Source organism: Parasteatoda tepidariorum, chromosome 5 (assembly GCF_982258835.1).
Source record: "Parasteatoda tepidariorum strain Cologne lab strain chromosome 5, Ptep-v5.0, whole genome shotgun sequence".
Classification (NCBI taxonomy): domain Eukaryota; kingdom Metazoa; phylum Arthropoda; class Arachnida; order Araneae; family Theridiidae; genus Parasteatoda; species Parasteatoda tepidariorum.
The window spans coordinates 118,074,391-118,100,941 of record NC_141759.1 but is presented as its reverse complement, the minus strand read 5'-3'; the positions used below and the strand labels follow the sequence as shown (position 1 = coordinate 118,100,941).

The window sequence follows — 26,551 nt, the reverse complement described above, 5'->3', positions numbered from 1 at the left end:
GCAACGGTGTCCAATGATTTTGCGGACCTCATAAGAATTCAACAGATCCGGAACAAAGAACAATCTATAAAACAGGCAACCCATTCTGGATACAATTATGCATCCACTCCCTACACTTGACGGATGACAAGCATTAAAACCTGGGTAGGTGAGGCTTTCGTCGGTGAGTCCTTCAAATTCTTTTCCGGCAACGCAATGCTCTCCCCATGCACATTGATAATTTTGAGGACATGCTAACTGTGAGATGGTACGTTCTTGGACAGGAAACGTGAAGTACACCATAATGTGACGGGTATATATTTAAAGAATATCCAAATTGAAAGTTAAAGTTACATTTTATTTATTACTAATCATTATACATATCAATAAGGAGAAGGAGGACCACACTTACCCATAGCTGCTCGTATTGAGAGGCAATCGGACTGAGGAGACTACTGAGAGGCAATTCTCTTTCTGACTAACTAATGTGACGGGTATATATTTAAAGAATATCCAAATTGAAAGTTAAAGTTACATTTTATTTATTACTAATCATTATACATATCAATAAGGAGAAGGAGGACCACACTTACCCATAGCTGCTCGTATTGAGAGGCAATCGGACTGAGGAGACTACTGAGAGGCAATTCTCTTTCTGACCAACTCCTCTTTTTTTGGAGTTTATTTATATATATTATTTTAAGGGGTTAAACGTGGTCTCGTGTTCTTATCATGCATCCGAAGGTCGACAAATCAATCATCTTGTGACAAATTTCTAGAAGGTTAAAAGTTCAACTGACCATTCGATTGCGAGATGAGAGCACGGGATCTTAATCAACTGTTTAATTAACAAGTTTGACCACGAGAATTGTCACGAGGCAACGTCGTGACAATAGCTCCAAGTCCAGAAATTTATAATTGTGTGTTTAAGGAAGTTCTTAATCTTTAATAGTAATTATTTTTTGTTATTAACAAAGCCCTTAATCTTTCTCAGTATTTGTTCGTATTTAGTATTTATTTCAAATTAATGTTTAGTATCTGCAAGTTTTTCTTATGTATGTCAAAGTTCAACGATTTATTCTTATGTTTTTAACAAAGTTGTGAATCGTTCATGGTTATTATTTTTTAAAAACATAATGTTTTGTTTATGCAGGTTTTTCCATTGCAATTCACTTATTTCAATTTTTAATAGACTTAATTATAGCCAAAATTTTAACCTTTTTAAAGAGATATCAGTTTTAGAAATTTTATCTTAAGATTTTATACTATAGCACATTTCTAATGGGCTTAACGAATTACATGTCATTTATTTGAATTCAAATTTATTTTAATGACTTAGTATTTACTACAAAGATGTAATTTTTAAAAAAAAAAAAGTTGTTATATGGATTTGAATGATTGTTTTGAGAATTTTGCACATTTGCAATGTACCTAAGTTAGTCGCGAGCAAAACGAGCTTGGCTTGCGAAGCAAACCATTTAAGATTGCGTAGCAATTTTCGGGGGTTGGTGAGCGTTAGCGAACAGGGGGCGCAGCCCACTTGTATATTTTAATTCTTTAATAACTCGTTCCATATATATATATATATATATATATATAACTTATGTTGCCTACTTTTTAATAAAATTAATTTTGTAGCAGATTTTCTATGTACTTTTGAGAGTAATGGGCATTTCTACATCAATCATTCAATAAAAAAATTAAGGTCAATAATTTGGATAAGCTAAACATGTTTGAAATTTCGAAAATTTACAAATTTTTTACAATTTGTGAATTAATAGATAGAGAGTTGACCTAGAGAGCTAAATTGTGTGATATTAAGATTTTCAGAGCATTTTATGGCATGTAGCATAGCTAAACTATGAAAAAAATTATTTTTTACTTAAATGTAAATATTAAAGCTTTAAATTTTTTTAAAATAATAAAATTTAATTTCCTTTCTCTGTTTTGGAAAAGTTGACACCAAAAAAATAAATTAATAAATAAAAAAACAACCAAACTAGTCTTTAGTTTATCATTTGCATAAACCAAGTAGTAATTAAAATCGCAAAATTCGCCATTAAAAAGAAGTTTTATTAAAAAGTGGCTTCTTCATTTGAACTACTAATTTTCATAACCTATTCTGGTCAAAATTGTGATATTTGTTATTCCTTTTATTAAATAACTCATAATAAAATAATTATACCCTAGGGAACAAATTTTTTGTTGTGTTTATGCAAGTACTTGATCTTAATTAATTCCAATGTATGAATTTCATATATGTAATTTCCAGTTTTGTTTCTTTAAAGCTGAGTTCACAACTATATAAAGAATGTATTGTGTGTATATATATATATATATATATATATATATATATATATATATATATATATATATATATATATATATATATATATATATATATATATATGTTATTTTTAAACATTGAAAATATTAAAAAGTAACATGAAAATTAAAAGTAACATTGCACAAGGTATTTTTGAATGAAATAATAACATAACATAAGAATAAAAATTGATGTGGTCCAAAATATTAAAATATTTTATTATAAGCACTACAATTCATTTATAAAAGGAGAAAAAAAATTACTTATTTGAAATTACTTTTCAGCATCACCTTTAGCTTTGATCACTGCATATAAACAATTACATGGAATAAACAAGTGTTTGACAATTTTCTTTCAAGTCTTAGTAGTCCTAATGCTTTTCGCTTTTTGTTAATTAGAGCAACTTCTTATAGTTCTTTCTTTATTATCCATTAACTATCAGTTGGGTAAGATCTGGGGAATTAACTGGCTACGGTGCCATTATGATTTTGTATTAAGCAATATTTTAGTGTATGGTGTGAGGCTAGTTGAAAAATAAAATCATCTTCATTTGTGCTCATGCAATTCCATACTATCACACCAGCTTCATGCACTTTTTCCGATACTATTGTATAAATGCATATCCAAACTCAAATGCCTTGATTTTCATAAGAGGCACAGAACATAGTTTCGTCACTAATATTTTCTTTCAGTCTTTCAAGCCCCATAACAAACTTGATTTGTATCATCACTTTCTTTTAAGCTTTTGTTTTATAGTCTTAAATAGTTTTGTTTGAGAAAAATATGAAATTGAAGGTGCTGAATTGATTTTTTTTTAACTTTACCATTCAGATATTTTTTTTTTTCAATTTATGTTTGATTTTTGGTAACCATTAAAATTATTATTTCTTTTTATTCTACTGATACTGCTATATGATTCTTGGTGAGAATAATCTGAACTGTTAGCTATATATATTTGAATTTTACTTGTTTGATATGAGTTATTAACTCTAAGTTTTATTGATTCTGAAATATCAGGAAAAACGTTCCCTTTTGAAACAAGCATAAAACACAGAAAATCAAAATAATCGTTTAACAAATCAATAAATTAGTTTTTTTCTTGGATATTTAATATATATTTCAATAAAACAAATTTTTTTTTTAGTTTGCCCTTTGTCTTTTTTAAACGTAGTCTGGCATATATCTGCTGTTATAAAAAATTTCCTTATTTTTTTCTTTAATTTTTCCTTAGCCCATTATAAAGCCTGTATTGTATGACATATTCTGTTTTCCTATGTTTTAATTTATTTTTTCTCAAGTGCAGTCTCACTTTTCAAGTCGAGATTGTTATAAATAAAATATTAAGAAACTACTCCAACATAAAATTATAATAACTATGTATTTGACTAGTAAAATAAGCTTATTTTGCAAAAAATATCGACCTTTAAAAGAAAAGTTTATTTGAAAATTGACTAACCCTGAATTTTTATTATAAAAACTTTTTGTTCGACTTCTAAACTTATAAGTCCATATTCAAATACTAACTAAATGTATAACTTTAAATTTATAATTTTTATTCAGTAAGGGTCAGATATTCCATTTAAATGTTTGACTTATGTTTATTTTGTCCTAAATTGAAGTACATCAAAATCAGAGGAGCTTCATTATAAAGTAATAAACTAATGCAGTATATATACCTGAAACTCAGTAAAGTTGAAGTCTCTATGCACCCTTTTAACTTTCAAACAGCTGCAGCTATTTTAAAATGTCTGTGGCTATTATTGTGTCTAGGTATTGTAAAATAGCTAGTACTGCATGATTATATTATTTAGAATGCCAACCCGAAGAAAGTTGGGGATTTGTCTCGACAAGATATGCGCTCTATCTTTAAGAGATTAGGAGAAAAGTAATGATCATGTAAAGTCTTTGAAAATTATTTCTCATTTTGATAATGTATATAGTGCTTAAAAATATTTTTAGGTGCTTAAAAATTACTTTTTTTACTTATTTTTGTGTGATTACGCTACACACCCTGGAAAAGCTCTTTGAGTACTTAAACTGATCATAATACAGCAAAAATTGCTAAATCCCAACTCTTTCATAAAAAGTAAATATGTTCAGTTAAACCTATTTGCACAGAAAAACCCTTATAACTTCCAAACTATGAAACTTTCAAACTTCATTATCTTCACTTTCTTTATGTCTGACACATATTAATTGATTTTTTGTAAATAAATAGTAATTTAAAAGTTTTTATACGAAAATGGCTGCAGAAGCTCACTTTGAACTTAAAATATCTGCATTTTGCTTTAAACTATAACTTTTGAAACATTTAACAGCTTTTTTCTAAATATTCTTATGTTCACTTATTTTGGTAGAATGATTCTAGAATTTATTTTCTTCCAATTTTAAGTAATAAAGTCTCCTAGTTTTACTAGTTCCTTAGCTTTGTGATTACATATTTGAGATTAAAAGAGTAAATATGATGTAAGTACTCATTTTTCCAAACATAGAAGTTATTTAAAATTTTAATAACGTCACTGGGAAATAAAATTATATATATATTGGAATGAATGTCTGTATGTCTTTGTGCTAAGTCTGTGTTCCAAAAATAATGAAATTTGGCATGTTTATAACTCACAGCACTAAGAAGATCAGTGTCATAGCATTCTATGACGAACTGTTCAAGCGGGATAAGCAAGCGACAAATTTCATAGTTAATTTGTCTTGCAAGGCACAAGAAACGTTACTGTTATAAATGTTACACTGAATAATAATGAAACCCAAAAACCATAAGATAGTGCAATTCTCCAAAAATGCCTTTTATTTAAAAGTATTCTTGTTCTGAAGGTTATATTTTTCTTCAAATTGTATTTTCATGTATCTGACATTCATTGCTTGAAAATATTTTACGTTTTTCAGCAGGTGAGCTACACTGATTCGCTTCTAACAGATCAGCATTTGAATCCCAGCCCTCCTTCTACCAGTTCCTCTTGCTGGTCAATGTCTTCTTCTGTATCCTTACCTCCAGGCAGAGTCAGAAGTAAGTTAGTTATTTGTCTATTTTTTTTTAAATTTAATTCTAAAGGCTTTTTCTTATTCCATTATAGAAATTTTTTTATTCATAAGATTTTTTTTTCTTATTGTAATTTAAGCAATAGCTTTCTTGATTTTTTGGTGGTCAGCCAACAATTATCTAATCCGAATTCAACTAAATTAAAGAGCATTTTTACGCTAAATTAATTTATGCATTTTATAAGGTATTAATCATAAACTTTTGTATAGAAGAAAAGGAAATTCTTACTTTTTGAAGCCACAAACTTTTTATGTTCTACATTATTTTATGACTCATTTTAGTTAATTTTTACATGAAAGATTTTAACTAGATTTCCTTATGTATAGTGCGCAAAATAAAAAGGACAACCCTAAGTAGCTTTTGATTTAATATTATCGGATCTTTACCTTTTAGGACTCAATCTTAATGGTTCAAGGGCGTGACCTCAAATATGCTGATTAATTAATGCAGGCAAAAATTTAAGTTACACACATAAATGTATTTTCTCTGTATAAACATACTTTTCTTTGTTGATGGTTTCAAATTTCAAACCCCCAGAATATAGGATCTAACGGTATTCTGGAAAATATATTCTGGATAGCCTGGGCAGGAGTCACTACCAGAATTTGAACCCCTTAATGTCAATTTTACTTTTTACGTATTTCACCATCAGTCTTAGAACTTTTTAAGCGAATTCAAAAGTTTTTGCTTATAATTATGCTTAAAAAAATTTATGAAGATTCTATACAAAATACAACTTTTAGTATATATAACTTTTTTTTAAATTTAATAGTAATAGTCAAAAAACTATTGGATTGTAAAGTATAGAAGTTTTTAGATCATTTTAAAGAATGCAGTTGTAAATTGCGAAATGCAAAATTTAGCAAAATTGTTCGATTAGTTTTTGGGAAATCAAATGCATTACTGTTAAGTAATATTAAATATTATTTGTGCATTTTAGAGTTCAGATCCTTAATAGTTAAAATAATTTAAAATAAAAAATGTTATTGAAGTAAAATTTATAATATTTAATATATATATCTTTCTTTTAAACAAAATCTGATTTTTATGTACCCTGATAAAATTGTCCTCCGATGTTTCGTTCAAGGCTGCTACAACCCTAAACACGAAATCACCTGGTATATTTCTTTGCTTAGCAAGTTAATTATTTTTTTGCTAAAACTACTTCGGCAGAGAGACCTTATAAAAAAAAAGTTCTTTATATATCATTGTTAATAAGTCGGGTTGATTTTGGTTAGTTAGTTTTAAATGGTTTGCATTAATTAAATAATATTAACCTTTTTTTATTACTAATATTAAGAATTTTAGTGTAGTTTTATAGTTAAATGGTATTTAGTATTTATACATTTTATTAGAATTTTAATCATTAAACACAAAAAGAATTTTAAAAAAATTCTGATTGAAATGAAATGTTACACTGTTAAATCTGTATTTCTTAAACAAAACATGATTTTAACACTGATAAAATGTACACAGCATAAGTTAATTATTATTTTCTTTTTTTTTACTAAAATTACTAATGCAGAAAAATCTTAAATACTAATTTTGTTAATTTGTATAACAGAACAGGAAAACTTAAAAGATAGTTTATGTTTTCTCAGAATTAAGAAGAAACTTCAAAAACCCATCTTTTTCAAAATAGGTTAAAATGAATGTAAAATCTGCCTCATTGATCTGCCTTTAAAGGTGACTGTTTTTCTATCAGCGATTATTAGTATATTTGGGCATTACAATATCAGCGAAACATGAAGAGAATATATTCAAAACTTACATTCTGTGCTTGCATAGAAAAAAAAGTAGGATTTGTCAAAAGAAGACGGGCTAACAACTAAATTAATCACCAATCTGTTTGCAGAGTTGCTACTCCACAGGGAAAACCTGGAAAATGCAGGGAATTTAAAAATCACCTCAAGAAACAGGGAAAATGCAGGGAATTTTGATTTTTTTCTTTGCATGCTGGGAAAATACAGGGAATTTTGTTTCTTATTTTTGTTTCCTATTATCTCTTGTTTCTTATTATCTTTTGTTTCTTATTATCTTTTAAAAAATGGTGACCACTCAATGCGTGATATTTAACCATGATATTTCAGCTATACTAAACAATATAGCTCACACAAGAACACAGTAATTGTTGTTTCCTCTTAATATATTGTGTATAATATGTATAGAGAATTTTTTTTCCAGATTTGAGTGGTAACCCTGATTTGTGTCAGTTTTGCTATTACTACAAGAATATATAAAACTTTTCCCAACTGAAGCAACCATCATTCACAAGCTGCATTATGCACGATTTGACGAGAGGACTTTTTGCTTGCTTTGTGAAACATGAAGCATTTTCAGCAATCGGAAATTAAACACAAAAAAAAAGGATATAGCGAACGTAAAAGATATAGCAAACAAAAGCAATCATTTAAAAAGTGATTAAATTTATTTTATTTTTTTGAAAAAAGAGTTAATTAACTCAGCACCAAAATCCAAAATTTAAAAAATTATGTTGTATGTATAATGTATTTATGCAATAAAATGAAAAATAATTATCTAAGCAGTTGCTGATTATCATATAATTTTTCAAACTAAAATAGCAATTTTCGTATGTTAAGGAATTAATATATATTCCTACTTTACAGTTATTGATGTATTTCACAGGACTCTGGCTAGATTACATTATAATATGAACATGGTGATTCCAATTGTAAAAATTTATTTTATTTTCTAAATAATTTAAAAAGTCACGTTTCTGATATATTTGATGTAAATCATGGAACAGTATTAATTAAAAGAAATGGAACGTTAATGTATGTTCTCAGTAGTTTTAATTTTCTAAATCATGCAGTTTCTCACGTAATAATTGTCTCTTATGTGAACTGAAGAAAAATATAATTTCTAGCTTATTTTTTCAATTGGTAATTTTACTTTTTACTAAATATTAAGTATTGTTGTAATCATTTACTTAATAATAAATTAGTACACAAGTTTATGTCAACACATTGTTATCTATTATCTTAAATTGTCTGTAATATATTATTAAACGATTGCACACGCGTAAAATTTACTTGCTTGGAAATTCAGCTTTTTTTTTCCTTTTGAACAATCTCATCCCTGTGTAATAATATTTTTTTTTTAGGTGTCTTGGATTAGGTTGAAAAGATTTTCATCTGTTGACTGTTGGAGAGTATCCTTACACAGGTGACACTCGATTCCACAGCGTATACATGCAAATAAGTAATAATTGGGCACTCCAAATTAAATATCTGCAAATGAGGGCCTGTATGAGTGTCAGGTCCCACCCAAGAGTATTGTGGGTGGTGGGTGAGTCATTTATGATCCAAATTTTCTATCAATATTTGCTTGCAAAATTTTGTAATAGTGGAGTTTGGGACATTCAGGTCACTGCAAGGCTTAAGTGTCCCAAATCTTTTTTTTTATTTTTTTACCTAAATTTATGTTTAGAATATTTTCCCTGGCTTTTATGTGTGCTATTTGTCACATGTTATGTTATTATTTTTGGTAAAGTATTTTTTCACATATATACAACGGCATTGCCGAGTGGGAGGATAAAAAACAGGTCTTAGGCAGGGAAGGAGGGTACAAAATTTATTTATTAATTATTAGACAGAAAACGTTTATCAAAGTGTGGTCACGAAATGTTGTGCTTCTCAATATAAGTTAAGGAAAATCTTGCAAAGTAAATCTAAAATGTTTCAATTTAGGGAATAAGGGAAATCTTAGTAATTTTAATTGGTTTATTAAATAGGATACTTGATTCCCACAAAGAGCAATATATATATATATATATATATATATATATATATATATATATATATATATATATATATATATATATATATATATATATATATATATATATATATATGAACACATTAAACAGAGAAGAACTAATTCAAGAAAAAATATTACTAAAGAAAATTGAGAAGTTTTATTTTTCTGCACATAAGCTGCAGAAGCCATAAAATAAGATAAAATACAACGAAAACAAGGGGAAGAAATATTTTTTAAGTAAAGCATTTTGTTTTTGTGCTTCTAACATATTGTATTGATGTATTTTGCTTCATACGATACAATATTAGAAAGGACTCTGTTCTGTGGATGTAATTGTGTAAGCTAATGATGACATTATATCTTTTAATTTTTTATTGCCAACTTTTTAATTTTTTAATATTTTTAAAAAACTTTTATTGATTAATTGTTCTCATTTTCCCAAAAAATATTTTTGTCTTGTATTTTATCCTTACATTATACACATAAATTTAGTAATGCATATATATATGTATTACAGTAGAGAACCAATTATCCGGGATGCTCGGGACCATCGCTATCCCGGATATCTGAATTTCCCGGTTTTCTGGATCGACCAAAAAGTGTCGTTAATCGATGTTTTATCGAACCCGAAGTACAAGGAAAAAGTGTACTGCATAAAGTAAGAGAAAAAAGAAAGGTACTCCTAACTTTAAAAAGAAAAAAAAATGGTAGAAATATAACATTTAAAAGAACAAAAAAATTTGCAAGTTTTGACAAGAAAATCAAGTTTAAAAAATACAAAATTCTCATATTTATTTTTTAAAAATAATTACAATTCCTAAATTAAATAATATAAACAAAACCAATGATTAAATAACGCAATATATTTCATACCTAATTATACAGGGGGAAACGATAAAATAAAAGGAAAACTTATTAATCTAAATAAAAACACTTGAAAATTATCGAACCGAAACGATAGTTAAAAAAGGCACTAGCATAAATATTAAAACCCGAAACAAGGCAAGATCAACGGAATTCAAAAAAAAAATAAAAAAAATAAAAAAAAAAATTAAATAAAAAAAACCTAATGATAAAATTTATGAATAAAAAGAACTAATTTATTGAGTGCGAAATTTATCGCGAAAAGAAAAAAAAATCAAGCCTAGTGGAATCAAAAAAACAAAACTGCAATCTGCTTCATAAAATAATCCTATGTTTAAAATAATAAACAATTCTCCTTTTATTTTATTTTTTTGTTGATAAAAGCAAGATTTTTAATTGCAGCAGATGTGATTCCACACCAAGAAAAACTTGTAATTGATACCGCACTTCCAAAGAATAAGAATTTATTCAAAAGAAAAAGATTTTATTTTTATTAGTCGATGTCAAATAAATATATTTTTCTCTTTTCTTTTTCTGTTCACTGATATGCATGCAATGCATTTTCCCCACCCCCCTCGTAAATCAAGCAGAAAACGAAATCAGCATGCCACACCCTTGAGTTTGATTGACGGCCTAAAGGAAAAAATAAAACAATCCTCCCTTCCCTGCCTTCAAGGTCACGGAGGAATTGACGTTTCTCTGGGTAAACGGGGGAAAAAAATCTTCCCCTTCCTTACATTTTCCTCTACTCAACTTCAAGGAGGAGTCCAATTTCCGCTTTTTTCGTTCTTGTTTAAAATGGCGGGAAATTCGAGCAAAATTTTCCCCGGTTTTCTGGTTTCCCGGTTATCTGGATACCGGATAAATGGTTCTCTACTGTACTAAAATTTATTAAAATTCTTTTTTTTTTAATTTTTTTTCTTCCTTTTTGTGCTGTATGTATACAGTAGAGTCCTGATTATCCAAGTTTCCGCTTTAACCGATCTATCACATATTTCAAGGATTTTTTGTTGTTGTTCTATTTTATTTTTAGAACTACAGCCAAAAAATAATCTGAATTTTTTTTAAAAAATATCAAGAAAACGATATTCAACAACTTGATCTGGTGAAATGATCGTTAATATTGTCAATAGTGAAAATGAATCTCACGAAGATGATGAAGACAGTTACGATGAAAATCAACATATAAAAATCTCTCATGCAGATGGAGAGATACGGATTTATTTTTAAAAGCTATCGAACATGCTATTGAATATGTAGAATGACAAAAAGAGTCAGCACCATCCTTCCTGTTATCTCTAAAAAAAAAATTATGAAACATTGCTGCAGAAAAGTTATGTGAAACAAAAAAGGACTTTTTTGAGTAAAAACTCTTTAATTTTCGTAGAGTATGCTCTTAAGTTTAATTATAATATGAATTGTATGTAGTCTACTCATATAAATTTGGTCAAAAATATTAACCCTACTCTTTTTCTTTCCTTTTTTATACTCGCTTTAACTGAGTTAGTTCACATTTACTCGAATAATTCGGACTCTACTGTACCCCGGGCGGAAAAGCGGCGACATTGTTGCAGAACTTTGTAGAGTTCATGCAGAAAGATTTTTCCTCCTTTGAAAAATAAAAAGCAATTACTTTTCATTTCTACAGAAATTTGCAATGCAATCTTCTTAAATTTTATGTAAAATTACCTATGAATTGTGCATCTACTTCATGGTGCATAGCGTTCTTAAAACGTGCTTAAAGGTGGGCGGCGGCACAGCCAAATGGGTGTAACTCTTAAGATAAGACCGCCATTTGGCAGAGGACTTGACTGTGGCAACCCTGGAATGCAGGAAGAAAAACTTTTCTTCCCACTCAGTCTGCTTTACATATGGCTTAGTGAATGTCACTGTGGTTGTGCCGTACTCTACCATTTTGATGTTTATTACTAATTAACTAATTATTATGTAACCTTCTTTAAATATTAAATTAAACTTAAATATTATGGCTAGCTGGTGATTTTGCATTAGTTTATTTAAAAACCTATTTTCTTCTTTTTGGGTACTCCCCGTGCCTCAGGTGCTTATTTTCATGATTTAAAAGCTTTTAAAGGTGTTTTTTTTCATTGGGTATTATTAAATAGTGCTTAATTTTCCCTTTTCAAAAATGAGATTTTTTTCGTAACCATGTTGATTTTCGACACGTATTATGCAAAAGCGTGCTTTTCACATTGTTCTATTCAACGTTTTAACAATTCATTTCGGCGTACCGTCGGTCCATAGCGTATGAAAACGGCAATTATTTTACATGTTTGGTGAAATACTTTCGAGTCCGTTTGTGCGTCTATTGAGCTGGGTTCAGAGAGATTATTGCCTTCTCATGTGCAACTCTGCTGCATTTTGCAACATATTCTCAATTACCACCCTCTGATGTCAAACCGAAAAATCTCTCAATCATTTTATAACAGCTTATATAATCAAGAAAAATGTTCTTTGTCAGAAACTAGTTATTTTTTCATTATCATCTAAAGTCTTTGAAAATTAATTTGCATTTTGTTAATGCATATAGTGCTTCAAAATATTTTTTGAGTGCTTAAAAGGTGTTTATTTTTTGTTAAAAGATTTGGCTTCGCACCCTATACTTTTTAAGGCCATGATTCTATCGAATTTTTAGCAGTTATTGCGATTGATTTCTCCTTAGTTTTTAAATCCTATATTTTTTATACAATATCATTTATTACTTACCACAACGACCTGATCTTGAAACACACATTTGAGGAGTCCAATTCGCAGGATTTTGTCGTCGATCTTTCTTTTGGCAATTACTACTACAGATTTCATGATTTTTAATTATGTTTATTATTGTGATGAATAGTTACTAAGTACAAAATGCAAAGAGGGAAATAATTTGTGCATACCCCCTAGAAAAAATTGAGAATATCACCCATAATATTAGAATTAAAAATTATTACATGTTCAATTAAAAAAAAATCATTTAGTTTTTTTAAACACATCTCTTTTGTTATTTTAAATTAGTAACATATATGTTTGTTATCATCAAAAGTATCTTGCAGAAAGATATTAGTATTAGAGAGGTATGTCCCACAAAGCCCGAAAAAATTCTGCCACAGGGACTATATATATATATATATATATATATATATATAATCAATCCCTTATTATTACAGAATCGATTATTAAATTTTTTTTTTACTGATTATTATTTAATGCTTCACAGTACCTGAAGCTAAAATAATGGAAGGTCCAGATATGTATTCAGAAGTAGGAAGCTCTATTAACCTAACATGTGTCATTGTGGACTGCCCAGAAGCCCCAGCTTATGTATTCTGGTACAGTCACAGTTCAGAAGGGTGGTCAAAATACTGCAGTCAGTAGGCGAAAGATCAGGGACGCACAACAGACAAATTCAGGAAACTACACTTGCTCTCCTTCGAATGTGGGTGCAGTCAGTTCCATTGTATATGTGGTCAAAGGTGAGAAATCTTACCCTTAATACCCTAACTGTAGTCCATGCCTAAAAACGGAATCTGCAGTAAACATTGAAAGAAAATTGCGATGTTCCCCCCGTATATTCGGAAATGTGGTTTTTCTGTGTTTTAGCAGAATTCCTCTTTTTTTTTTTTCAATTTAATTAAAGATTTTCTCTTTTCTGAATTCTTGAAAAAAGATCTGTTTTTTTGTGCTTTTTAGTGTATATGCAAAAACAATTTAAAATTACTTTCAGGTGATTTAAAATCACACGTCGTAATTTGTATTCACAATATTTTTAATTGAAAACCATGATCTATATTCATGGGAGTTTAAATTACACATCACAATTCATATTCCCATGATTTAAAAATCTCACATTAGGATTCAAATTTATCCAATTTAAGATCAAGATTTTTTATTTACACTATATAATAAAGAGTCTCGCATTGATATATTTATTTAAAGGCTATTAATATTCTGTCGAAATATGTTTTCTCCTTGCACTTTTTAATTTTTTGCTCAAATTTATGTATTTTTTCAATTATTTAAAAATTGCTTTGCATCCCATGCAGCATGAAAGGGCAAATAAACGTTAAAAATCCGTTCGTCCGTTATAAGGTTTTGGGCTTACGTTAAAATTACGTTAATTTCACGTGATGATTTTCACCATTTCTTCATACGTTAAAACGTATACGATAAAATTACGTTAATTTCACGTGATGATTTTCACCATTTCTTCATTCGTTAAAACGCATACGTTAAAATTACGTTAATTTCACGTAATGATTTTCACCATTTCTTCATTCGTTAAAACGTATACGTTAAAATTACGTCAATTTAACGTTATCAATTTTCCCTTTAAATAATTCGTTAAAAATACGTACTTAAAATACGTTATTTTAACGTAAACATTTTATCCATTTTTTGACCGTTTTTTAAAAACGTGTTATTAACGAAAAATTGACGTTTTGTTGCATAGTTATATTTACGTAAATTGTTTGGGATTATAAACGTAAATTTAGTGGTAAAAATGTTTCAAGCAAAAATGATGAACCTGTGAGAGACCAAGAAAGATAATCTTTTACGTCTCACTTGAATTCGAATAAACTGAACATTGCAGATTTTCATTACAATTCATATTTAATTTTTAATACTTATAATTATTTTTGTTTTATTAAACTGGTTATAAATATTTGCTTGTTGATAATATTGAGTCGGCTCATTATCAGTAACTGACAAGGGAACTATGAGTTTTAATTCTTATATAACTAAACTATGATGAAAATTAAGAAATTTTCCAAAATACTGAATAAAGTAAAAATTTTCCACTACTTGACATGCAACGAACATAACGTAAAAACACATTATACTTAAATTTAAATTATCTCTGTCCAGAACAAGAGTCGTGGTGTAGTGGTTACAGCGGTCGCCTCAAGGGTACGGCGTCCTAGGTTCGAGCCTACTCTAGAGTGGGATGTTAATATGCGAATACTAATAATTATTATTATTCAAAGATGTTAAGTTAAAAAATTTATTTTTTGTTATTATGTAAAAATGTATTCACTATTTTTTTATATTGCAATTATCACTCGCCATACGAGTTTATAAAAAATAATTTATAATATACAATATTCTAATTATTATTTTCTACTTCAATCAACATGAAATAGAAACGATTATTTTTGGTTAATTTTGTTAACATTTATTTATTAATTTCTTACTTTGCAATAATCGCTTACCGTATATAAGTTTTTTCAAAATAATTGCTAAGAAATGTGTCTACTTTTAAATTCCATGTTGTTACTGCATGAAAGAGACATTTACTTTATTTTAAAATACTGATTTAATTTTTTTTTTCCTTCCAAAAACTTCATAAATTGTAAAAATAGAATTAAAGTATTTTGAAAAATTTATCAATCTTGATTCTTTAATGTATATAATATTTATTAATGAAAAAAAAAATACATATCAAATAACAGGTAAAAAGATAATTCTCATAATTAGTTTTCGTAATAAAATTTAGTGTGGGAAGTTTTAAAATATTGGTTGTTATTAAAAGACGTTTTTACACACAACAACGTTTTTACAAATTTATTAAATTTTGCTTTGAATCTTGAATTTTATAATCTGGAAATTGCTTAATTATAAAATCTTAATTGCAATAAGTAAATTATTTATGAAAATCATATATAGTAAAAAATAATATAAATTTATAAAATATAAAAAATAATATAGAATAGCATAAAATATAAATAATAATTGTAAGTTTTGTTGTAATGTCAGAAAAATAATTTTTTTTATAAGAGCAAGTAATGATAATTCTTTATTTCTTTGCAAAATATTATTTATGAGTGAGTTTTTGTGTATGTGAAATTGAAGTACTTTTAAAAATAGTTAGAGCGTTAGTTCGGTTTATTTTTCCGAGCTGTCAGTTTTAGGCTTTCTTGCATTGAATAGTCTGTTTTTTTTTTTTTTTTTTTTTTTTTTTTTTTTTTTTTTTTTTATTATATCGGGCAATAATGTTACATAACAGGGAATTTTAGTAAAATTTACCTAGGGACACAATGCTTGGAAGGTTTTAAATAGTTAATGAAGTTAAATAAATTGTTTTTAATTATTTAGATCATATAAATAAAAAAGAAAAGGAATTAAGTAAGGAAAAGAGAAAGTTCCTCAAAAATTGAAGTTAAGACCTAAATTTTGCAATGCTAATACATAGATCCTAAAAAAAAAGAAAAAAAAGAAAAAAAAAAAACCCACCTTTAAGAAGAAAAAAAATGTCCCGCAGTGGACTGATCGTTAAGACACGGTTCCCAACAGATCACCGAAGTCAAACATCACTGGCTGCAGTCAGTGTGCGGGTGCCACTTGGATCAGTCTGCGTAGGGACCGAGGGTGTGCGGTATTGGTCCTCGTTAAACTGTGCTACCGTAAAGTGCTCGACTTCGCGCGCTACCGAAGCGGGGGTGCCATCCCCTCCGCAGAGGATCAAAATTGTGATGGCATGTCTTCGGATCATCCTCCGGGATGTTTCCCAGACCGTCGCCAATAGCCCATTGTGCAGCTCTAGTGCGACGTAAATTAACAACAACAGCAAGAAAAAAAAGAAGAGAGAAATTAAATATTTGTTTTTTTCATATTTTGACATCAGTGCGACAAATTTTTTTCTTTGTTTTTTGACCAAGATTTTTTCCCGGTTAATAGGGGTTTTAAGGGCCATTCTAGTCCTTGACGGGGGCGGTGCTCGATCCTCGACACCACCGAGTACATGCGATATATGTGCTATTAAAATCTGTGGAATCGAGAGGCCTGTGGTCGATCGCATTACTGTGCCAAATGTACAGGGATCTGGAGAAAATTTCCTACCCCTTCAGATTTAAGTCTAAATGGATGATAAGCCTAATGTACAGCTCTAGTGCGACGTAACTAAAACTCCTACCTTCATTAATTCGTTGACACATTATCTGTTTACACTGTGTTATCTGGGAATAAAATTTCAACAAAATCTTTTTAATGTATACATACATTGCTTTTAAAATGAAGACAAATATCAGCAAGCGAAAAAACAGATTCATAAGAATTTACTTTTTTTTTTTATCTAAAGCACTGAAGAGGGAAACGGAACGTTTAACGAAAATGGATCCTTCCAGCTGAAATTAAATATAAAATTTTTAATATATTATATGAAAATAACTTGATCCACTAGAAATGTTAACAACTTGACACCCTTTTTTACCCTTATTGTTATAATCAAGTTTTCAAATGCATGATATTACCTCTTTTTTTTTCTTTTCTCCAAATGAAATCGTGATTTAAAAGGTGCTTTTTATTTAAATGTGTATTTTTTTATGTAATAAATATTTTATGAATTTTTTCAAACTATTATTTTTAACACGGTCATCACCAACAACTAAAAATGATACCTAAATCGTGAGACCGTGCATGCCAATTAATGTATGTAAAATCTTCACCTACGCAGACGAGAAAAACAAAAAATAAGCACGAAATTTGAGAAATAACATGTAATCATGATATAATAATTAAAATTAACCAGAGATAAATAAATGTACATGTTGATCCCATATTATGTTAATCGATAAAACTTTTACATTGGTGGATGTAGTTAGATTAAATCTTTTTGATTTGATGGAAGACCTAACGTAGAATGTATTCTACAATATCTTTCTTACTCTCATTTCGGATTAAATGGAAATCCTACAATTTATGGTTCATTGATCAGCCTATATGATGCACAAAAAAATCAATGTATATTGTTAGTTTTACAGTTTTAAAATATAACATAATTAATGTCTCATTTAGTTAAATTACTATAGTACGATCCTCTAATTCCTAACGATTGGATATGAATACCTAACGATAACGATTAACGATAACCTTAATTCCTAACGATTGGATTGGATTTAAAATAAATAATCACGTATTTTAAATAATCTTGTATGTCTTACGAATCAGTGATCTTAATTTATAATATTTATTCATGTTTATCTTTTAATAATAAATTATTGTTATAATAATTTTACATTTCCAGAGCATAAAACAGCAATTTTTATGAATTCATGAAAATTATAAAAAGCATTAAAATCGAGTTTTTTTATGTACAAGCTATTCAAATAATATTATACTAGTAAAAATAAAATACTATTATATCTCTGTAATGAAAATAACATTACATAACAATATAATTCCATTTTTCTTTAAGTCATCAGGTAAAATAGTAATAATTTTTTAAAAAAAAGCTTGACAGTTTTATTTAACTTTTTTAAAAATATTATATGAAAGTTATTCTACAATGTAGCATTTTATTCCAGGTTTAATTAGAATAATAATAAGAAAAATAAGAAGAAAAATCAAAAATAGAGAAAAAATTGATTAACAATATAGATTCAAAAGTACTCTCCACATTGCTTTCAGTTATTTGAGTTTTTGTTTTACAAGTGGATTAAACGATACTAAGTTTCAACTTTTCACTCCTTTTCCGTGGGAGCAAGTTCTACACAAGGATTGCTACCCCTACACTAGCTACCCCTACATTTATTTACATTGTTGCACGCGTGTGTTTACATACGCCGAATTCAATGGTAAGTTCTTTTATTCCTTACTTTAATTATTACTATTTTAGAATGTTAATTCATTATAATGCTTCACTGTCAAAAAAAGTAAATAATTATTGTAGTTAATTCTGCTTGAAATAAACACAAATATTCTAAGCCTATCATTTGCGAAGTTTAACAAACTATGACAAAACGTAACGATTTTGGAAAAAAGCAAGAGAATTTGTTGAATCTCATTTACTGTGCTTAATGTAAAGAGACGAAATACAGACCCGTTATATACGATTGTTATGCAGTTAAGATATTTTTAATAAAATCATGAATTTTTGGAAAGTTTTCTGATGGTACCTAAGCTTAATCAAGGAATATTAATCTGAAATACTGAGTTAAACTAGTTGCGAACTTATGTAAAAAAAAATTCTATTTTAAAGTTTTAATTATCAAAATTATTAAATTAATGCTGCATTATTTTATTCACCTGACAAATTTTGTTGCTATAATAAATAACAATTAACAAAAAGTAACAATTATAAGCATTATTCTGAAGATAATACTTAAATGTCATTAATCATGGTTGACTTTACACACCAAAATATGAGTAGAGGGGATATTTTCCTTCTGTGATTTGCTGCGCCTACTATTGTGGATTTCAAACTTGCCTACATTTATAAAAGAAAACTTGTAGAGGTTTGCCAGGGGGTAGTGGCTACAAGATATACCCTGTTGAGTTTCTTCCCATGTTTTGTTTTCAGTGTGATGATAGCCACTGGAAGTTACCAAGACCTGTTGATTATTCTGCCACAGGTGATGATAAACTAATTTTCCGGAGTGGAAAAGAATTTTAGCTAGATTTATAATGTAAATTTTTCTGTTTCACTAATTTTAGGGGATATTTCCATATATTAACCTGTCACACTAACTACAATAGCCAAGCTACCAAATAGATATAAACTTGAAATTTTTTTTGAAAAAAACATGAATGTTTGCCAAATGGTTACGAGTTATATCTTTCGAGTTGGTCCCTTTCTGTGATTTTTTAACTTTCTTTCAGTTTCTCCGATACCAGAAGTTGCCAAGACGTGCTGATTATTCTGCCATTGTTCCTTTTATAGAGATCTCCCCTGATTTTATGAATCAAATAAAAGGGGATGTTTCCCTATTTGAACTAGATTGTGCCAACTAAAAATGTTGAAACAAAAAAATATATATATATTTTGTACTTTGCAAAAATTTTTAAAAGAAGTATGTAGAAGTTTTCCTGAGGGTTGCTTCAACTTATATTCTCTGAGTTACTCCCATTCTGAGATATTTTCTTAATTTTTCGTGGACCGCTGGAAGTTTATAAATATTTATCCATAGGTAACAACATAGAAATACTCATTAAACTTTTAATTCCCTATTAGGGTTACTTCTGTATTGTGAGCAGTTATGCCAACTGCTATCGTCCAGGCACCAAATAGATTTCTAACTGCTAACTTTTTAAAAGAATATGTAAAGGTGTGCGAAAGGTAGCTACGAGTTATACTCTTCAAGTTGATCTCCGTTCGTTAATTTTTTTTAGTTCCTCCTAGTTGCTGCGTGGAAGTTGCTTAGAAGATATAGTGATTATTCACCGGCAGATCATGATATGGGCATTTTTCTTACTGTTTTGCCTACTCAGTACGAGATGGCATTTTTATTAGCAAATGAGACGAGACAAGTGTTATGTGTGAAACAGTCCTATCATATTGTTATTAATTTGAGCTGTCTTATCTACTTACCTACTATTGTCTTATAAAGTATAAAAACTATTAGTTGTTGCATTTTTAAAAAAGTTGAGTAGTGGCATTTTCTTTTAACTTAACCTTTTTAAAGAACCAAGGGTTAAACACGCTTGATTGGTGTAAATTTTACAAGAGTCTATAGCAGATGGTTCTTCAACCAAAATGTCGTGGAAGTATCATCTTAACAAGCTATTGCAAGAGAAAATCTCACATGGACAAAATAGTTTTTTGACTATTTATTTTGCAACATGATATCTTTAAAAAGAAAAAAAAAACACCCAGTTGAACATTTACTGGAAATTTTTCTTCTTATTTTTGAAACAGTTTTTGAAATTTATCAGCTAAAACGATATGGAAAATAATTGCAGTAATTTTCAATATTAAATTATCTTTAGAATTATTCTTATTCAAGCTTTTATTTAAATTTACATTGCTGTTTAAAACTTTTTTAATTCTTTTATAGTCACTGTATTCTAAAAATATGCCTATTCAGAGGTCTGTCAAGGCCAAATTTACTACCGTTTAGCAGTACCTTCACAAATTCAACTTTAGAAAAAACATTAGTTTCACAAAATACTTTTTCTTATAATTTTATTTTTGTATTCCTTAAGAAACGATAAATCCATATTTTTGTGTTGATTTTTTAATGTAGTTTTTAATTTTTCACAAATTATGTCTAAATTTTCATAAAATAGGTTCCTATCAGAAAAACATAGACAGACCCTTGCTAGGTGAAAAAGTTCAATTGAAATTTTTATTGCTAAATTTTTCTTTTAAACAATTTTTGTCTTGGTTTTTACCTAGCTTTTTACATTTCTAAAAAACTTTGTTTTTATTAACTGTATGACACAGTAATTAAGAATGTTTCTATTGTCTTTATTCTTATCTGGAAAATATGATAATTGGAAAGACTGAGATGTAAAGCTTTAAAATTTCATTTTGAGAATTAAAATAGATTTTTCTGTTTTACATTTGTATATAATCTTTTGTTTTTTTTTTAGCATTTTTAAGATAACACAGCATTTTAATAACATATTTCTAATAGATTATATTTTAGTTAATGTTGCTTTATGGATACTGCTTTACAAAAAATATTATTCTTAGCATGGAAGTTTTGTTGTAACAATTATGATAATTTTTTTTTCTCTTTCTATTTTACTTCATAACTTTATTAAGTATTTCTGGTTTAGTTTTTTGTTTTCCCTTTCGCCCATTCCACTAATATAGATAAGCATGGAGTAATTTCCAATAATAAATAAACTTATTTATTCGTAAAAAATATTTATTAATGAATTTTTTTTAAAAAAAATATTGCTATAAAAATATATTCTGCATTTCACCATTTTTTTTAGCTAACATTCTGCCAAACCATTACTCCTTACTTCTCTAGTTCTGAATAATAAATGTGCCCGTATAAACAAAACAAAATATGTTTGAATTATTTCTATGTTTTTGAACGTATTAACTGAATGAATTTTCTTTTTCATAATCTATTGATGTACTTCTGAGGAAGATCTTTGAAAAGGATCTAGCTTTGAGAATGAACCTCCATCAAGTCTCATTTGAAGGTACCTGAATTAAGTATGTCTAAAGAAATAACTGTATTTGAATTGTTTCCTTTTTTCTTGTGCTTAAAAATGGGTAAAAAAATTCGTGAAATTATAAACATGATCAAATCAATTGTTAAAAATTATTTCAGATTACTTTTGCTGATATTAAAAAAAGTAATTAAACATTGTTTACATAGGCTGCCCATGCTTCAATAACAACAAATAAAAGTACTCAAACATTTGTCTCTTAAAATGAATTATCATATATTGTAAATATATTTTCCATGTACTGTAGAATCCTAATTATTTCATGCACAATCATCAGCCTTTGCACTATTCAACTAATTTATAATAGAAGTTTCTGGTGTAAGTTTCATCGTTAGTATCAAGTAGAATGGTAAACTGTTACTGTTTTTACCACCACTATTTTTGCTGTTCCAATGTTTTATTTCACTGACACTTAAAAAAAAAAATTTGTTTTATCTGCATTAAATTAGTCTTTTTATTCATAGTCCTCCATAAGTTCAAACAAATTCTGAAACTTCTATTTTGCTTTTGAGAATTCTTCAGCGATTATGCAGATTGATGAATCCCTCAAAGGCTAAGGCTACTCAAACCAAACATTTGGCAAACATTAAAATGAATTATAAAATGAATAAACAACATCAATTAGAAATTCTCAGGGAATTAAGATTTATGCATATTGCTCAGTATTTCAAATCTCCGTGGCAGAATCGCAGCGAAACGGCGACATTGTTGCAAAATTTTACAGATCTCTTGCAGAAAGATTTTTCTCTTGAAAAGAAGAAAATATTACTTTTCTTTTTTACAGAAATATTTGAACATGCAATATTTGAATCATGCATTTAGATAATCAGTTTTTGACACGCTCAATTTTCACCGATAGTATCATAAATCGACGTAATGTTTTGATAGTATTTTCGGCAGTTATTGATATTGATTTTCATTTGGTTCTTAACCATCTTGATATGTTTAAACAATATGGAAAACTCGAATCGAGCATTTGAGTATCTATTTTTTAAGGCTATCTATTTTTTTTTTTTTTTTTTTTAAATTCTATTGAATTTTTAGAAGTTATAGATGTTGATTTCTCCTTAAATTTTAAATCAGATATTTTTTATACGATATTATTTATTACAACCTAATTTCAAAGTGTAACACGCTTTTGAGGAGTCCAATTTGCGTAATTACATCATATATTTTTTTTTTGGGGGGGGGGGGCAATTGCTACTACGGATTTCATGATATTTAATATTTTTTTATTGTGATGATTATTTACAAAATGCGAAGAAGCTAATAAAGTGTGTGTCTTCCTACCAACAAAATGTGAGAATATCACCCATAATATTAAAAAATAATTATTTCGTGTTAAATTAAGAAAATCATTATTATTATTTTTTGTTAACACAGCATATTTGCCATTTTAAATTAGCAACATATATGTTTGTTTGTATTAAAAGTATTTTGCAATTAGATCTTAGTGCTGGAGAGTTTAGTCGCAGATAGCTCAAAAACATTCTGCCACAAGATTTCAAATTATCCTTGTTTTAATTAAAATAAGCCAATTGTATATATGTTTATATATATATATATATATACATTTTTTTGTGTACATCTGCAGTTTTCTACAATTCCGCATATTAGAAATTGAACTTTCAATATTGTTAACTTTAATCAATGATTTTATATCTATGACTATACATATGATATTTTCTATTTATATGATATATCTGTCTATGATATTATCACTTTATTTTTATAAAGTTTTTTTTTTTTCAATAACTTCTGCACTATATTATTATGCTTACATTAAATGAAAAAAATTTTGATTTCATACTGTTTGAAAACATCTTTTATTTAAATATCTTATTTTTCCAAGTGAATGTTTTTGTGTTTATTATTTGGTGTTGAAGTATTAATGATTAAAATGCTTTGAAACACGATTCATTGTGTATATCAAGGTTGCAAAAAATGCTTACTTTTCTCTAAAAGAGTTAGACTGACTAGTTTTCATTAATTTATTATATTTTCTTGCATTTTACTGTATACATTTAGCATACTTATGTTCCAACTTTTTATTTGAACAAAAACTATTAAGTAAAATTTACGTTAAATGTCTAATATTGCAGAAAACTTGTAAGTTAAGTAGTTCATGCAATGGAAATTATCACTACTACAAACTATATGAATTACAGTTTGACAAAAAAATATATATTTGTTTTCACATCTTTAAATAAGTTAAAAAAAATTTTGATATATCTGCTCTATACTTGTTCAAAAAAAATTTTATTTTATTTTTTTGCAAGGGTGTGGAAAGTTGGTAATTTTGTTTTGCTCATATATATATATATATGCAGCATTAAAAAAGATAATTTCTAATTAGTTCCAAGCATAAAATTATTATTTTTTGAAACAATTTTAAGTTTAAGGCTGTTCCTCCGAATTGTTTTTATAGTCCAAAATTGCTATACTGCATTACTCCAAACATTCTGTCATGTTGCTACAATTAACTAACACCATTGTGTTCCTTTCATTTAATCACATTTTTCGAAGAAATATTTATTAAAATATTTCTCCAAAAACTGTGTTTTGTGTGTGAAGTTTTTTTTTTTTGAAATTTTTTTATCCAGTCCTTAAGTGGTTTAAACAAATAAAGTTTTTACTGCCCCCAAGCAACCTGATTGTAACACACTAGGGTCAAGGAACACAGAACCTATTTTTCCCACCCTTCCTATTTTTCCCACCATTACTAAGAATTCCGTTGTGGAAATGAATTTCTATATCACCAAACAGCTTTCTAATGTATTTTGGAGTAAAGTGTTACGTTTTAGCAGCGATTTTACAGAAATTAAAGAATTTTCAAAATAACCATTTTTTGTTTAAAAAAGCTTTAACAGAGGCAATTGTAAAATGTAATTCTTCACTTGAACTAAATAATATATAGTTTAACAAATTACTGAATTTGTTAAAATTACTCCTTTTGTATATTAAAGATACTGTTAGTGTTAAAAGGCATAGTATTTTTACTGTTTTAATAAATGAGAAATTAAAAATTACGTAACTGAAACTAAACGAATTGTGTTTCTGAACTACAAAGTTCTTGCAAAATATTCTGAAGAGGAATGAAAATTGCAGCCAAGGAGCAATAAAAAAATGAAAAGAATGAGAGAGGAAAATAAAATTCTGATGATAAGTAAATAAACAGAAAGTATAGGGCAGCTTTTTGGAGTACTTTACCTGACAATGGGCACATGTCGTGGCAAGTACAGCGGTTATGAGAAAAAGTAATTTCAAATAGGAGTGTTTTGTGAATAGTTTTGTCTTGATTTTAGGTCAGCGTGGGTAAACCAATTGACACCTTTATTCCTTCATTGTTCCCCTATTAGAAATGTGCTCTTACTTGTTACCAAAGCAGCCAACAGCACCAGACTAAAACTCTGGAGGAGTTCTCCTCAAAGCCACACGAAAAATAATTTTATGTTTTGTTTATAACTTACTGCTGGCTTCAATGAAAGATTTAGTTAGGATAAAAAAAAATTATGAAATATTCTAATTCAGATTTGTGCTGTATATGTATGTAATTTTGTTGTGTAATATGTGACTAAAATTTGTAAAATAAATTTTCTTATATCTAAGTATTTGGATGTACTCAATCGATATATACTTAGTAGAAATTCCATGAAAATAATAAACAGTTTTAATATTTTTTTAAAATTTTTTATTTAACTGTATTTTATCTAGTCAGTATTGCTTCGTTTTAGAAATCTACTGTTGGTTGTAACAATTTAATATTATTGTCCGGTATATTTTTTTTTCATATGCTAAAATATTTATTTGTTTTCCAGGAACATTGCAGTGAAGAGGTGATAGTAACAGCGGGATGGAAGAAGTTATGAATGTTTCAGATCTGTGGCGATGTGTTATAATTGTAAATCTATATATTGTAAATATATTGTATGATAGTTGTAAAATAAATAAAAGTTAATAAATCTTATTTGATTTAATGTTTTTTTCTGTATTTAAAATTATTTAGTTAACTGCTCTTCTGGATTAAAAATTGTAATTTTACGAACATAAGACTTAGAAAAATTGTAATTTTGGTAAGTAAACAAATCAAATGGTAAATTTGGTTAATATTTTTTTTTTTACTTCGTGTGTGTGTTAAAGTAAATTTTAGTCAAATTTTTCAAGCTAAAAATTAAAATATATGCAATTAAAAAAAATATAATGAACCCAAAAGCATTCTAGAAGAGTAGATAATTTCCAGCAAGCAATTTGGAAACATGGACTTCAGGAAAGCAGTAGATTTCTTAATTATTAATTTAAACTAAAAAAAAAAAATATTTTTTTTCCATAGGGGTTTGGAAAATCATGTAAGTATTGAGTAATTTTTTCTTCTACCAATTCTTTATATTACAAACTTTTAGGAATGAAAAATGTAAAAAATTCCTGAGGGACATGAAACTTCATAAATAAACTAGTATGCTGCTGTGAAGAGGTAGAAAGATTTGCATTCCATATTCGTTGAGTTATAATTTGAATTGTGAAAATTTACAGAAAGTGTGAGATTAAAAACAAAAGCTTTTTCTAGGATTCTAAAAAAAAGCATGAATATCGGCTATTTTCCGTTATTTTAGTTTTAGCTCGAAAAGAATTAAAAGTTTTTTTTA

General features: G+C 27.9%; 2 long non-coding RNA genes across 46 annotated transcripts in view; both read left to right on the top strand.

Moving 5' to 3' along the window:
• Nucleotides 1-26,551, top strand: part of LOC107450524 (uncharacterized) — a 66,928-nt gene that overhangs the window by 23,627 nt on the left and 16,750 nt on the right. For 26 of the 45 annotated variants that reach the window (XR_015434306.1, XR_015434305.1, XR_015434291.1 and 23 more), the window contains 3 exons: nt 5,207-5,327; nt 8,485-8,669; nt 13,222-13,477. This is a non-coding gene — a long non-coding RNA (uncharacterized LOC107450524). Of the gene's footprint in view, nt 1-5,206; nt 5,328-7,544; nt 8,441-8,484; nt 8,670-13,221; nt 13,478-26,551 lie in introns of those variants that run through there. The other 19 variants (XR_015434328.1, XR_015434302.1, XR_015434299.1 and 16 more) reach the window with 9 other exon arrangements.
• LOC147810082 (uncharacterized) lies at nt 13,486-25,875 on the top strand. The gene is made up of 2 exons (XR_015434336.1): nt 13,486-21,891; nt 25,727-25,875. It is a non-coding gene; the product is annotated as an uncharacterized LOC147810082 (long non-coding RNA).